The sequence below is a fragment of the Panicum hallii genome, chromosome 7 (genome assembly GCF_002211085.1).
Source record: "Panicum hallii strain FIL2 chromosome 7, PHallii_v3.1, whole genome shotgun sequence".
Taxonomy (NCBI): Eukaryota; Viridiplantae; Streptophyta; class Magnoliopsida; order Poales; family Poaceae; genus Panicum; species Panicum hallii.
This window is the reverse complement of record NC_038048.1, coordinates 20,411,628-20,428,501: the sequence shown is the minus strand read 5'-3', so window position 1 is coordinate 20,428,501 and position 16,874 is coordinate 20,411,628.

The following is a 16,874-nucleotide window of genomic DNA, read 5'->3' as shown; positions in this document are numbered from 1 at the left end:
AGGAAGTTGCAGCAATGGTGCTTGTGTGAGCTTCGATTTGAGAGCCTCAAAAGCTTGTTGCTGTTCTGGTCCCCATTGAAACGGCACTCCGTTCTTTGTCAACCCGTGGAGAGGTGCTGCAATGGTGCTGAAATCGCGCACGAAACACCGGTAAAAACCTACAAGACCAAGAAAACTTCGAACCTGCGTGACCGTAGTTGGAAGTGGCCAGCTTGTGATGGCAACAATCTTTGCCTCGTCCACCTCAGTGCCCTGTGATGTAACAATATAACCAAGAAAAGACACACGATCGGTGCAAAAGGTGCACTTCTCAAGGTTACCAAATAAACGTGCATCACGCAAGACATTAAAAACAGCACGCAAATATTCAAGATGTGCCTCATATGACTTGCTGTAAACAAGGATATCATCAAAATAAACCACCACAAATTTGCCAATGAAAGCACGTAAAACCTCGTTCATCAATCTCATGAAAGTTCTGGGCGCATTAGTTAAACCAAAAGGCATGACTAACCATTCATAAAGACCGAACTTGGTTTTAAAGGCAGTTTTCCATTCATCCCCTAAAGCCATACGAATTTGATGATATCCACTACGTAAATCAATCTTGGAGAAAACAACAGAATCACTCAGCTCATCAAGCATGTCATCCAAATGAGGAATAGGATAGCGATATCGAATGGTAATGTTATTGATGGCTCGACAATCAACACACATGCGCCAAGTGCCATCTTTCTTAGGAACCAAAAGAACAGGAATAGAACAAGGACTAAGACTCTCACGAATGTACCCGCGGTCCAGAAGGGCCTGGACTTGCCGCTGAATTTTCTTAGTCTCGTCGGGGTTGGTCCTGTAGGCGGTACGGTTTGGCAAGCTCGCGCTTGGAATCAAATCAATCTTGTGCTCAATGCCTTGCACAGGTGGTAATCCGGGGGGTAGCTCCAACGGAAAGACATCCATATACTCCTGCAAAAGGTTAGCAACAGCAGGTGGCAAAGCAATGGACGCGACCTCAATGGAATATAAAGCATGTTTGCACACTAAAGCATAGGAAGGTCCAGTAGAGGCAGATAACTCATCAAGATCGGATTTAGTTGCCAACAAAATAGGGTTGTTTAACTTAATAGGCTGCTGATTTTTGGAATTGAAAACACCCTTTTGTTTAGCATTATTCTTTTTCTCAATCTCAAATTGCATAATTTCAGTGGGAGTCATTGGCAGCAACACAATTTTCTTGCCCTTATGCATGAGAGTATACTTTTTAGATCTACCATAGTGAATAGCATCAGTATCAAACTCGCAAGGACGTCCCAACAAAAGAGAGCAAGCATCCATAGGCACCACATCAAAATCAGCAAAGTCATGGTAAGACCCAATTGAAAAATGTATCCTTGCTATTTTTGTTACCTTTACCTTACCATTGAATGTGATAAGGATGTGGATGCTCCCGCGTGGTCAAGCCAAGCTTCTTGACCACCTCAACATTCACCAAATTGTTGCAGCTACCTCCGTCAATGATTGTATGAACACGACAGTCCTTGACGACAAGAAACATGTTGAAAAGGTTGTGACGTTGGCGTTGGTCGTCCTCTCCCACCGTGACGCTCAAAGTTTGGTGCAAAATTAAGGTCTTGTAGTTGTTGGTCGCAGAAGTACCAAGAACCTCCTCAGCACCGTCATCGGAACCTGAAATGTTAGCTGCAATAATATGTTCATCTTCAATATCAGAAGCACTAGCATACCCACCGTTGGCAGTAGCAATGATGGTCCGTTTGCTAGGGCAATTGCGCTGCAGATGGCCAAATCCCTGGCAGCGGTGGCACTTGATGTCGGATGTGCGACCAGTGGAAGTGTGAGCCTTTGCTGCAACACCAGGAGGCGTCTGGGACTTGCTGCTATCTTGTCCCTTTGAAGATGAAGGTGCGGTGCCACGTACAACACCGGTGGAGGGAGGCGTGGCCGCAGAGGGCGCCGCGTTGGCTGGCGCTGGAAACTGCCGTGGCGTGAAGGTGTTGTTCCACCGCTGCTGTTGGTGACCCTGCAATTATTTTTCTGCCAACATAGCAAGTTGAAACAAACGTTGTATAGAATGATATTCCTTATAATCAACTATGTCATGGATCTCACGCCACAAGCCCCCATAAAACCTAACAATCTGGTCTTCCTGATCCTCAACTACCCCACAACGAAGCATACCCTTCTGCAACTCTTGGTAGTACTCTTGGACAGACATGTTACCCTGATCAAAGCGTTGTAATTTTGTTACGAAGATCACGTCTATATGATGGAGGAACAAACCTAGCGCGCATCTGTTCTTTTAACGCAGTCCATGTCTGTGGGGCATCACGTGCAGTGACAAGTTCATTCCACCAAATAATAGCAAAATCTTTAAACTCACTAGTGGCTTGTCGAACTCTATGATGCTCTGGAACTAGATGGGAACTAAATTTCTGTTCTACCGTTATCTCCCAATCCAAGTAAGTCTCAGCATCATAAGATCCATAAAATGGTGGAATAGAAAACTTAATCTTAGCATAAGGATCATTATCTTGCTCAGGAGCATGAGGACGATGTCTACCATTACCTCCCATACCTTGATGATTACGCAGAAGGCAACGGCGCTGCTGTGCATCAACCTCATCATCGTCGAACTCATCCTCTGTGTCGTTGTGGGCAAGGCTGCTGGTAGCAGGGAAGATGGGGGTGGATCATGGTGTGGAAAATGAGCCTCCACGGTGTCCAGCCGTGCGGCAAGACCATCTAGACTTGTATGAATCCTCTGAAAGGTGGCTGTTGTAGTGGTCTGGTACTTGTTGAAAGCGTCAGTCATCGCCCGCATCATGTCTTTTAGTTCCATATGCGCATCATGTCTTTTAGTTCCATATGTGACATGCACTCAGTATCATCCGGAAGTATAGAAGGAGAGGGCTCGTCCATCGGCTCCTTTCCTGTCATAGTTAGAACAAAATAGAAATGAAGGCAAAAGGTTGTGAACCCTACGACTACACTCTCTGAAGTGGAAGTGGAAAAACAAGTAGTAAGATGCATCTTACCCCGCTCTTACCAGTGTCCTACCAGCACTGCAGGTGGCAAACGGTGACCGGTATGACAACACAAAGAGAGTGGGTATGATTGCACAGGGTACCTGTTCTGCTCGGGAGAAGGTGGAGCTTGGGAAGGCTCAAGTGCAGTATATGTATGTGGCACACAAGTTAGTAACAGATAGCAATGCTGAATAAGTGTCCAAAGAACCTGACCTAGTTGCTGGCCTAAAAATGTATTAGAACAGATGTGGCAGCAAGCAAGGAACAAGGATCAAAGATGATGAGCCACAAAGACAGTACCAGCAGGTATCAAACAATGCACATAGAAAACAGCAAATTCCCCTTGTTTTGTCTTTTAGCACTAGTAGGAATCAAATTTTTATTTTTTTGCTTTTTTTTATATTTTTGCTCAACCAGGGGCACAAGAGAGTGAACAGCAGCAAATATCTGCTCAAACCGATGAAAGATATGATTGGTACAATTTCAGGAGCGTTTGGGAAAATTGGTGCTGGAACTTCGTAGACCGAATCAAGTGCCTTACTGATTTTTTTAAATTTTTAGAGAATGCTGAACCTGGCATTACTGAGGAATCATATGTGCAACTTTTTGAGAGCTTTCCGAGAAAAAAAATTCACCTCAATCAGAGTTCCGAGCGAAAAGTTATGCCTGATTTAACGAGGACTATCCGGATTAGGGTTTGTGGCAGTGGAAACTGATTTGGATACGAATAGGTGGATTGGTGGTGGATGGAAAAGTTTCTATAGATTGATTTTTTTTGGATGGCAGTGGATGGAATAAACAAAATTGAACTAAAACAAATCTAAACCAGCAACCAAACTCAACCTAGGACACGAACTCAGAACTACGGACTCCGAAACTAAATTGTGCAAAAGTCCGAGCGAGGGTTGTAGGTCGGAACGAGTAACAATTTTTTTTGGCTTTTTGTGGACTATGGGATGAAAGCAAAACAAATCTAAAGGCACACAAGTATACCTCATGGGCAACCTGATAACTGATACCACTTGATAGGAGGTTGATTCTCGATCTTCCGAGAGGTACAGTAAACTTGATTGGTGGAGACCTTGACGTTGATGATCCAAGGCTCCGAACGAACAGAACCCCGCAATCACTACACCACTACTCCGTTGGTTATCACCCATGTCACACGAATGACCTCGCCATGAAGGCTTATCCCTGCAAGCGCAATCAAGAACACAAGCAAGAACAGGAGATGCAATCAAACAAACTTGATTATGAGATGGGGTGTCACGAACCGATGAACAGCGACACTCTTGGATGACAGAATGAATCTAAGCAAAACCCAAACCATAAAGTGGCAATGGCTACTGAATAAAAGAGAGTTAGGGGCGTGCAAGTCCCCTGGACACAACCCTAACGGGCTTCAACACGGTACACGGGCCAACGGCCCAAAAGACGGTGACACAGCACCCTGTCAGATTCTGGATGCCCACTTGTATTGATGATTCCTGTCGACTCAGAAGGAATTTTGAGGTGGGACTGGTGCCATTGGAAGCTCTATGAAATTATGGTCCTAACCATATATAGAATGTCCAAATCTGACTCTGTATGTGGCTAGGACATCAGTTTTGGTGAAGTAAGATTCTAGAATCCGAGTTGGAGTCGAAGTCGAGTTGGACATGGACTCCTCCTTGGTGTGGACATCCTAACTCCTCCTCTTTGAGTCCTTGGCCTTCTCCAAGTCCTTGCTAGTCCTCTCCATTGTTCCTAATCAATAACACATGCATAGAACCAAGTATAAGTTCTGAAAAACAATTGACAATGTTAGAACGTACCTGGAGATCCAACTGTCGCGCTCGTGCTCTAGTGATCGGTCCTTGCGTTGTATGCAAAGGAGAGATGTCCTCATCACATGGCCCACGAGGATGGTCGTCCGTTATAGGCGCGGTCTTGGGCTAGCCAGAATGCTTGTGGAAAGTGGGCCCGCTTGGGTCCACGGGTCCTTGGACCCGTCAAAAATAAAAAGAAAAACAAAATTGTTTGTGAAAGGATTTAGATGTCGACTAGAGGGGGTGAATAGTCGAAACTGAAAATTTATGACACTTAAAACAAATCAATCAGTAACATTCGGAGTCTCCAGATATTTGTTCAGAATCTCTGCAACTTTAAAAGATTCCGAAGAAATGTTCGGATACTCCGGAGAAAAGTGCTGAAACCAAACTCAACCAATCAAACCTCAACCAAAAGTAGATGCATAATAAAAAATATGTATCTAGATTTGCCAAAACGAACTACAATTTGGAATAGAGTCTTGTTTCTACCCCTTAGCTTCCACTATCTGCTGTCAAAATCTTTCCAACAAGTAGATCGAGAGCAAACTCTAGAATTCTAGCAAGAAATAAGAACTTTAACAAAACACAAAGTAAGAGCACTAAGACACAAGGATTTGTTTTCTGAAGTTCAGTTTCGCACAGGGAACCTAGGTCTCTGTTGAGGCACCCAAGAAGAACACTTACTTCTTGAGCTATGAAGCCTCCCCTTAGCAGTACCAAGGTTCCTAAGGTCACTTACTAGAATGTGGATGTTGTACAAACTTTCCGAGGAACCACAGGCTTGGGTGCTCGACGGGCAACGACTAGCCGGCTAGGAGCTTGAAGCTCCAAGAGTGACAATTACGAAATCCACTGGTGTAACACCCTAATGTGAATTCTCTACTTTACACTAAATTTAATTGGCTTTAATAAAGTTTTTAAGGTTTTTATTTGTTTGTTTAGCTTGCATTTGATTATAATTTATTCCACAAAGAATTAAAATTTATTTTAGGTTCAACATGTTTGTGCATTCATGCTGGTGCATAGGTTTTATTTGAATGAGTGCATAGGGTTTGAATTCAAAAATTCATTTGAATTCAAATAGATCTGAGTTTCAAAAGGACTAGAAAAAGAAAAGGGAAGGAAAGAGGAAATCAAACTTAGCTTCTAGCCCAGCCCGGCCTGCCCCCTCTCTTCCCCCTCGGGCCGGCTTCCCCCTCCCGCACGCAACCCAGCTAGCTCGGCCTGCTCTTCTCTCCCCCGCGGCCTGCTCCGCTCGGCCCAGCTCGCGCGCTCGCTTCGCTCCTCTCCCCGCTTGGCCCAACTCCCTCACCCCGCCTCCCTCAGCCCAGCGAGCCCGAGCCATTTCTCTCCTCCTCTGACACTCCGACCCCACCTGTCGGTGCCCGGCCTCCTCCTTCCTTTCTTCCTCCTTGCTCCACCGGCCACGCAACGCCCGCCCGAGATCCTCGCCGGCCTTCCCAGAGTGCTTCCCCCCGAGATCCCCGGCTTTCCCCTTTAAAGGCACCCGCAAACCCCCTGCGCCCTTATCCCCTACCCGTGGCTGCCGTCCCAAACCCTAAGCCTCTGCCCGCCTTGCTCCGCCGCCCCAAACTCCCTGCTCCACCGTGGACCGGCCGCTCTGCTACACCCCAGACCCGGCCAAGGCCCGCATCAGCTTCGCCTCACCGCCAGGAAGCTCACCAAGCTCGCCACCCGTGACCCCGACCCATGTAGCGCTGGAATTGCACCGAGGACCGCCGCCGGTGAGTTGCTCCACACCCTCGATTCCTCACCGCCGGTAGCTCCCCGACCTTCTTGACCCCCGTAGCATCTCCGCAGGAGCTTCACGAGTTGAACCATGGAGTCCAGGAGCCCGGAGACGCCCTGCATCAACCCTCTCCACGAGCGCTGCCCCATCCACGCCGCTCGGACCCCGCCGCCGGCCACCCTGCGCTGCCTCTCCGGCCAATCCGAGCCCTCGGTGAGCATCAGCACGCCTCCCTGGTCCTTTTGCGCTAGATGTCATGGACCTTAGCCCGTTCCTGCAGCTGGAACGCCGCACGCCGGCGAGCGCCGCCGCACAGAACCGCCCCCACCGCCGGCCGCGCGCCCAACTAACCCGAGCCGTCCGATCCAAAGCCCACGGTTGGGATTAGATCCCGCGTACCCCTTCAACCCAAGCCGTTAGATCCAGATCCGGCAGCCCAGATTAGAAGGTACCCCTTCAACCTAGCAGCTTTGCTAAAGAGACCCTGAGTTTCTTTGGAATCAACCCGCAATCCACCCCTGTTCAAAAGTTATTCCAGATAAGCCCTATTTTTAGCGTTTAGACCCCTGAGCTTCTTAGATATAGAACCCGCCGTCTAGACCTTGAGTTTTGGTGTGTTAGCCCCTGCGTCTATAGTTTAATTTCGTATAAGTCCTTAGTTTTTGCGCAGAACTGTGACACTCAGGTAATTAGCTTGGTCACACATTAGAGTTTTGGTATGCTTGTATGTTCAAAGTATGGTAAATGTGTATTTTATGTATGCAACATTATGGAAGAAGTGATGTTTATGTAATTAATATTAACTAAAGGTCCTTTTATGCAAATTTGATGGAGATGAGGGAAAAGTTTAAAAGTATAAGGGTTATTTTGCAAAAAGTAGTATCTGTGGTTAAATTGCAAAAATATATGTGAAATTACCATAGGGTGTATGTGCAAAAGTAATTTTACTTAGGGATTTACATAAAATATGAAATTATTACTAAGTCTATGTTATCTTCAAAACTATTGCTCAAATGCAGATGAACCTTAAAGAGAACTTGTGGAGTTTGAAAAACCATGCACTTTTGCTTTTTGGACCATCTTCATTTGAGCATTGCTTTAAAAGTTATAAGCCTTTCTCAGTTGAGCCCCTGCTTTTCTCTGAAATTGCAAAACAGTCCCTGGTTTAGTTCATCCCCTTTCTTCTTCCTGGCATCTCTGCTCTCCTGCTGTGTTTCTGAGCTTCTGCCGCCGGCGCAGTCCCCTGATTCCGGCCGCCGCTAGCTACCGCTCGTGCCTCCCTTGCCACGCGTTGCCGTCTCAATCCCCTCACCGCTCTAGCTCTGCCGCTAGCGCCCCACCCGAGCGCCACGTCCTCCCCCGGCTGCCAGCATTGCACGCCGGAGCTCCTGCCGCCGCCGCCGCAATTCCTCCGCAAGCCGGCCTTGTCTCCCCCTCTCTTCGGTTCAATAGCATCAGTAGACTCCCCTTGTTCCATTTGCCCAGAAAGTTTGCCTGCCCAGCTTGTGCCCAGCTCCTCCCACCTTTGCCGCCCAACCCATGCCTCCGGTGAGCATCGGGTCACCGTGGGCCGCCACACCCAAGCCACCACTACCTGCACCGAGCCCTCCGGGAGTTTCCCCAGTGCCCACCGGTGCTCCTCAGCCCTGGGCCGCCCCTCAATTCCGGCCGAGGAGCTGCCTCGACTAGCGCCCGCCCGCCGCCGCCATCTGCCCACTGTGGGCCGGCCATCTCAGCCACCCTCACGCCTTTAGGACCCTACAGCCGGCTTCCCCATGCTCCAGTGAAGCTCCCCGACCTAATCCCTAACGCCTCCGACCACTGGACCTTTGCTCCCACCTTTCACCTTCGCCGCCGGCCGCCCGCCTCCGCCGAACTACCACTGCTGGCCGCCCTTGCTCCAATCCCAAGTGTTTCCAGGTGCGTGAAGGGTTGTTGATGCTTCCCCTCCCCTTTGATTCCACCGTCGGTGATCGCCGTCGACCGTGCGTGCCGGTCAACCCCCGCCACCCCTCTGTGTTGGACCGACAGGGAGCTCGGGTTAGAAGAAGCAAAAGCCCAGGGGGCTATTTGCAAACTGTAAGACTCAGGGGAATAGTTCTGTTAAGGACCTGTGTGCAAGAGTCTTTGTTATTTCATGTGAATGTGATTCCCTGTCTTGTAAAATTCATAACAAATCGCAGAAAAATCCAAAAATAGCAAAACTAGTTTTGTTAGAAACTAGATTTTAAACTCTATGACTTTTGTTAATAGAGTTTAGTTTGAAATAAAATATTTCTACCTGTGTTTCGAATCTAAAGTTAAGGGGTAAAATACACTCAACCTTGTTATTTCATGTTCTTTTATTTTTCTAAAATGTAGTATGAATGTTCTATAAACTCTAGCTAACCTTGTGTTAAGTTGCAAACTTAAACTTGATTTAAATTTAACTTCTCTTATTTGAACTTTCAAATTTGAAATATTAAATAAACCTATTATATAACCTCCTCTAAATTAACACCATTATTAGTCTCTAATGTGATATTTTATAATCAAATTTCTATAATCTTTTATTTAAAAGTTTTTAATTCAAATTTTGGTTCATTTCAAATTTAATTTAAATATTTTAGTTCTTATTACAATAAATTCTACCATAAATAGTATTTCAAATCTAAACCCTCTTTATTTATGCATGTTTGTGTGTTAATTGAATGAGTTATAATATTTGAAATGTGGATTTCTAAATTTAAATTTCACCTTATTAACTTATTGCATTTCATATAGAATCAACGACACTCGACGACGGAGATTACGAACTGGTCTTAGGACAAGACCAAGGCTTTTCAGAAGATCCAGCGCAAGTCGTCGAAGGACTAACTGAAGCCCCGAACCTGAGTTCGGAAGCCTCTGACTCTCCTGCCCCCACCCCCACTCCAGAAGGCAAGCCCCGGACATATCCCATTACTTTATTTACACTGCAATCTATATCTATCTATAATATATCTTGCATTAAGTCTAGGAATTGAGGTGAAACCCTAGATGCATGAATCTTAGGAATCCAATGTAATGCTCCCGAGTCCTTATTGGATAGATGCTCCGCCGATAGAACCGGTAGAAGTCGGGTGATTTCCTGTCACTCGCGCGATATAGGAGTTGCATGTTTACATTTCTGTAACCACTATAAGGATGACGGATAGGGTCATGTACTGTATCATGACCTGGAAGTTTGCCCTGTCTGTTTCGATAAAAAGTTTTAAGGCCAAAATGTATGGTAGTGGTGGCTAAGTTTTTGAAAGTACTAGCCACATGCCGCGAAATATGGTAAGCGGTAAGCCTAGTAACCAATCGGCCCGGCAAGTGGACATACCTCCCACCACTCGATTTTATGTTATGTTTACACGCACCGACGTGCGGGAGTACGTTCTGCAAGGCAGACAGGGATACGGGTTTTGTAGTCGCGCTACAGACGTATGTCCTGTACACATTGGGTGTGCGTACGGTCCTGCAGTCGCTTGTGGTGGACCTGATCCACAACCCGGAATGAAAGGCAAACGGTTGCTTGGGAAAGATCGTTGGATCTTCCGAGCGTGTGTGTTAGGTTAACCTTGCAAGGTTAAATTCGATTCGAATCGTCCGCCTCTCACGGAGATTGAGACTGCTTATCCCTTCTGCCACATTGAGTAAAAAGTGTAATTGTTGATGAGATAATCTTGATGGATGATAATCACTACCTTGCTTGCTTAGTGTAGGTGCTAATCTAGATTAAATACTCAACTAGAATCTGAAAGCTAAAACTTGAAAGTAGTTATACTCTCTGTTGCTTTTCAGCTAAAAATAAACCCAGAGCCTTTACAATGCCTTCATGAGTCTAGTTATGGGCTAAGTATACCCAACCCCGGGTAAGCCTTGCTGAGTATTAGAATACTCAGCCTTGCCAATGTCTGTTTCAGGTATAACCTTCGAGAACCCCACGGACAACCTTGTGTGGCCAACGTCCGTTCCGTTTGGCTGGTCCGTGGAGTGGGACCCGTCCCCGGCCGGCACTGACCCTCCGGAGTAACACCAAGCCCTGGGCTAAGCTTGGTGTTCGTCTTCGCGACGTATGTAGTTGCGTAAAACTTTTTCTTCCGCTGTGAGTTGGACTAGCTGTAATGCTTGTCGGTTTAAACATGAGTTGTATAAGTTTACTTATCTTTGAACTCAGTTTGTAATAATGTATGTATGGTTGTAAATTAAAAGTTGATGAGCTATTCTGTGATATGAACTCGCCTTCATGCGAGATAAACCTGCTTCGATCCTGCTGAACCGTGGTTGTATCGGGCGGAGACCCGACAGACCAAAGGATTATTCCGTTTGAAGTGCGTTTAGCTGATTACAGTTGGTACGGCGGTCAATAGCGCACTTGAGCCGGAATAATTCAAGCGGTTCTGCCACAGCTGGTATCAGAGCTGTAGGTTTATCCTTACATCTGGAAAAGTTCTTAAAAAGTATTTTCTGAATAAAAGTTGCCAACAAATGAGTTTATAAAGTACGTTGGATCCGTTAAGGTTGGTAATTAGAACGTAAAGCCCTAGGGGTTTATATGGAAAGTATCAGGTGGCAATAAGAGTATATATATATGTAAATCTGACTTGCAGCACTACTTTTTGTCAAAACTTAAATTCTTGTACAATTCAACTTTACTTCCTGTAACGACATCTACGTACGGAGGTAAGAAGGTAAGGATCCTCAGCCAACTGAGGGAGCTTGGCCTTCCCGTCGGTGATGCGAGCCGAACGCTGTTTCTCAAGCAGTGGCCTACTTGAGATGCTGCCAATATACCAACTTAGGTTGATTATATTGGGAGTATATGGTTCGGCGCAGGGTATGGCGATCGTTGTTCATACCCCCGCATTTTGCGGTACCCCCCGTGAATACGTTGTTTCGATAACGTATGTTAACGTTGTCTGTACGGCGGTAATTGTACAGATGCTGTTTCTATAGTGAATAGTAATGTTTGGGGACGCTTTCATGTCGTGCTGCCATGAAAGGTTCATGAGATATTTATATATCTGTATGTTCTTCTGCAGGTACCCTAACCACGTTCACACTATTAGGATGCGTAGGGTTTACCGACTAGTTATATATAGTGAGAGACGTATGATTATGCCACCGGAATTAACCACGTAAGTCCGAAAATATTCGGCAGTTGTTTTGGTTGTGAGGACGAGTAGCGCGTGCATGCATCTTTTGTCAATAAAAGAATTTCATATTTGATGGACATATTGTTGTATTTGGAATGGGGTAATGGAGAGTTAAAGATAGCTTTAAGTTGGGTATCTTATATGGGATCTTAGTTTTCCATCTGATTTCCAGCCTTTGCTGTTAACAGAATTGGTTATCTTGATCTGTTTATCTTGTATTCTTCTAACAAGATAACAAGTTTTACCATTTGCATCCTGGTCGCAGATGGCAGCACCTTCCAATGTTTTCTGGGATCCGGAAGGGCATCTCCACACTAATGCCCTTCACTGGGAGGGTTTTCCCCGCTTGCTATGGGAATCTTTGCAGGCTTTCCATTATACAGAACCCCCTCAGTACGACGCTGTTGAACATGTGGAAGACGGAATCCATAGGGCCCATGTCAGGATGAGTATACCTCAGCATCCTTTCCGTTCACGATGGCAGCCTATTGAGATCAGCACGACGGGCTACAGAATTATGGATACTATTGAAGCAGCGGCCCTAGAAGCCATTTATGCTTTTTGCAGTCAACACCCCGAGGAAGTTGTAGGACAACCTATAGGTTTGTTTGCCACAACAGATCCTGGTGAAGCGGAGCGAGACCTCGGAACAATTCCTGAAAGTCATAGGCTGGAAGGTCCACCAGAAGAAGTAGTGCAAGGAATGAGACGTTATACGAGCGTGCAATACCACTATCACATGCTGCTACGCCGTGAGATAGGCCATCTGATCACTGCTGCGCGAAGTTTCCACGGGGACGCTGCCAGATACTTTACCCAGGCAGATCAACTTCAAGCAGTGGTAATTGAGAAGAATGGAATAATCGCTACTCAAAACGAGACCATCCACCATAGGGAGGATCAGATTAATGAAAGTGATCATATAATCACCCAGCGGAATATGGTAATCGAATTCCTGCAGACACAAGTCCAAGACCTAATCCTTGCGGTGGATGATGCTCAAGCCCAGATCGAGGAATTGCAGCAGCTTCCGAATCCTCTAGATGCACCGGCAGCACCTGAAGCTGAAGAGGAAGAGGAAGATCCCGAGGAGATTGAAGGGGTCTCCGAACTTGATTCTGAGCATGGGGATCCTGTCGTCAGTCCCCACCATTCCTCCTCTGGAAGCCAGTCATCAGTGGGCAATTTTGATGACTTTTAGTCATAGTTGACAGAGTGGTGGTTTAGATATAATAAATGTATAAGATGTAACATAAGTGGTGTGTAGAATATCTAGTTATAAAGCCACTTGTTGTATATGTGGCATGTACTTTTAGGTAAAAGTTTGTAACCTTTGGAGTGTGCTGATGTAAGATAGTAGTATCTTTATAGTAATCTAAATTCTGAGTTCTGGTTATTCTGCTCGACACCTGTGTACCTGTTATGAGTAGACTGAATGGAGCATATGCATTACTTTTCAGCTGGATAAATTGCATATTATCTGAAATTGGAGCAAGATTATGGTTGATAATAGATATTTTCCTTATTTCAGATGGTTGGAGCTACTCGAGGAACCCCGGAAGGATTCCGGGCCGGACAACCTGGTAGTTCCCAGCAACCACCACCGCCACCTCCGAACTTGGCCGAGGTTATGGCCCGGCAGACTGAACTTCTAAATCAGCTTGTGCAAGCTCAGATGGGCCATTTCCAGCAGCAACCCCGAGGCCGAGGTGAACCTCTGTCGGCCAATTATCAGGACTTTCTCAGCACCCAACCTCCTCTATTCCACAAGGCCGAGGAGCCTTTAGATGCGGATGCCTGGTTGCGGACTATCGAGTCCAAATTCGCCTTATTATCAGCTCCATGTTCAGAGGAGAACAAAGTGCTCTTCGCCGCCCAGCAACTCCGAGGCCATGCACGTCTTTGGTGGCATCAGTTTCATGCAATGCAACCCGCCGAACACGTGGTCATTTGGGATGAATTTCGGACTGCTTTCCGGGCCCATCATATACCAGCTGGACTCATTGAGCGAAAGCTCAATGAATTTCTAAATCTGACCCAAGGTACCCGTACAGTTACACAATATGCACAGGTTTTTAATCACCTGTGCCAGTATGCGGGATCACATGCGGACACAGATGCCCGCAAATGTGATCATTTCCGTCGAGGCCTAAACACCAAGCTCAAAGAATGGCTAAATTTGGTGAAGGCTGAAAATTTCAATGAGTTGGTCAACATGGCCATAACTCAAGAAGATTGTATTGCCGCCCACAGGGCGGAAAAGAAACGAAAAGCACCCACAGGGCCTGCAACTCCACAGTCGCCGCGGTATCGGTTGATTCCGAACAATGCCCCTCGAGCTCCGCCTCGTAATATTTTGCCTGGCAGATGGGTAGCTCGACCTCCTCAACAAGCACAATTCAACCGACCACCCCTGCCACAAAATCAGCAACAATCCCAACAAGGTCCACGACCGAGCTTTCCGCCAGTTACTCCAGGAAACAGCAATTATCGTTGTTTCAATTGCGGAAGCCCATCCCACTTCATTAAGGATTGCCCTCAACCTAGGAAATCATTCCAAGGGCAAACATCTAATCCAAACTACAAGGGCAAAGGTAAGAGACAAGTGGTGCAGGTCCGACAAGGGAGGGTGAATCTCACCACACTCTCTGAACTTCCTGATGGGGCACCAATATTGACGGGTACATTTTCTATTAACCATCATCCCGTTATTGTTCTTTTTGATTCCGGTGCTACCCATAGTTTTATCAGTAAAGAATGTGGGAATAAAGTAGGTTTGGATATGCACCCTACTAAAGAAGATTATGGGATAATTACTCCTGGTGGGAAAACTTTATCCAACCAAATTTGTATGAAAGTGCCACTTTTCTTGGGTAGTCATCTAATCAAAACAGATCTGTTAGTACTAGACCTGAAGGGGATGGATGTTCTTTTGGGTATGAACTGGATGACCCAGCATCATGTATCCTTAGATATCCCTTCTCGAACTGTGGAGATAAATGTGCCAAAAAATGAATCTACTATTCTTTATCTCCCGCAACCAAAATCTTTTGATTCTTGTACCTATACTGCATCTAAGGTCAAACTTGAGGATATTCCAGTCGTCTGTGAATATCCGGATGTTTTTCCAGATGATTTACCGGGAATGCCCCCAGACCGAGATATTGAGTTCATTATAGAACTCCAACCTGGTACAGCCCCTATTTCCAAGAGATCTTATCGTATGCCTCCTAATGAGTTGGCTGAATTAAAAATCCAACTCCAAGATCTCTTAGATAAAGGCTTCATTCGTCCAAGTGCATCACCATGGGGTTGTCCGGCCTTATTTGTGAAAAAGAAAGACAATAGCTTAAGGTTGTGTGTTGATTATCGTCCTCTCAATGCGGTGACTATCAAAAATAAGTACCCTTTACCTCGCATTGATATCCTCTTTGATCAATTAGCCGGAGCCAAGGTGTTTTCTAAAATAGATCTTCGTTCCGGCTACCACCAAATTAAGATTCGGCCCAGTGATGTTCCAAAAACAGCTTTCTCTACTTGGTATGGTCTATACGAGTATCTTGTCATGTCGTTTGGTCTCACTAATGCTCCAGCCTATTTCATGTACCTCATGAATTCTGTCTTCATGCAAGAGCTCGACAAGTTTGTCGTGGTCTTCATTGATGACATCCTGATTTATTCTAAAACTCTAGAAGATCATGCTAAGCATCTTCATGTCATCCTTCAACGATTAAGAGACCATCACCTGTACGCCAAATTCTCTAAATGTGAGTTTTGGCTTGATACAGTCAAATTTCTGGGCCATACCATCTCTAGTGACGGAATATCCGTCGATCCCAGTAAAGTACGAGAAGTGATGGATTGGAAACCCCCAACCTCCGTCCATCAGATTCGTAGTTTCCTCGGTCTAGCGGGCTATTATCGCTGTTTCATTCCTGACTTTTCCAGGATAGCCAAACCTATGACCGAATTATTAAAGAAAGGCGTGAAATTCTTCTGGGATCAAAAATGCGAAGATGCATTTCATATCCTTAGAAATCATCTTACGACGGCTCCAGTCTTAGCTCAACCAGATGTCTCAAAACCTTTTGACATCTATTGTGATGCATCGGGGACTGGACTTGGTTGTGTACTTATGCAAGACAACCGAGTAATTGCATATGCATCACGAGCACTTAGGGTTCATGAACAAAATTACCCCACCCACGATCTCGAACTCGCAGCTGTTATTCATGCCCTAAAGATTTGGAGACACCATCTGATGGGTACGAAATGTCATATCTACACTGATCATAAAAGCCTCAAGTACATCTTTACCCAGGCAGACCTAAATATGAGGCAAAGGCGCTGGCTAGAACTTATCAAGGATTATGACTTGGAAGTACATTATCATCCAGGCAAGGCCAATGTCGTTGCAGATGCCCTTAGTCGCAAAGCGCATTGTTCTTGCCTATCCATTAAAGCATTCGACGAAACTCTCTGTTGGGAAATGAGTAAACTCAATTTAGAGATCATTTCCCAAGGTGACTTAAACCATATCTCGATTGAAGTCACACTCAGGGATAATATTGTTCTAGCCCAACAACGTAATGAAGGGGTCAGAATCATTAAACAAAAGATAACCCAAGGTGAAGGGAAGTATAAATGCTTCCGAGTAGATCCTGAAGGAGTATTATGGTTCAACGAGCGTATTGTTATACCAAAGGACCATAAACTCCGAAAACAAATAATGGATGAGGCCCATCTATCCAAATTCTCTATACATCCTGGCAGTACAAAGATGTATCAGGACCTGAAACACAACTTTTGGTGGACTCGTATGAGACGAGAAATAGCCAAATATGTGTCGGAATGTGATATCTGCCAAAGAGTCAAAGCCAGTCATTTGAAGACTGCTGGTATTCTTCAACCTCTATCCATTCCCTCATGGAAGTGGGAGGATATCAGTATGGACTTTATTGTTGGCTTGCCCAACACATCTCGGAGGCATGACTCTATTTGGGTAATCGTTGATCGATTAACCAAGACTGCACATTTCCTTCCTGTGCATACCACATACAATGCCAAAAGGTATGCTGAGATTTATCTGGATCAAATTATTCGTCTT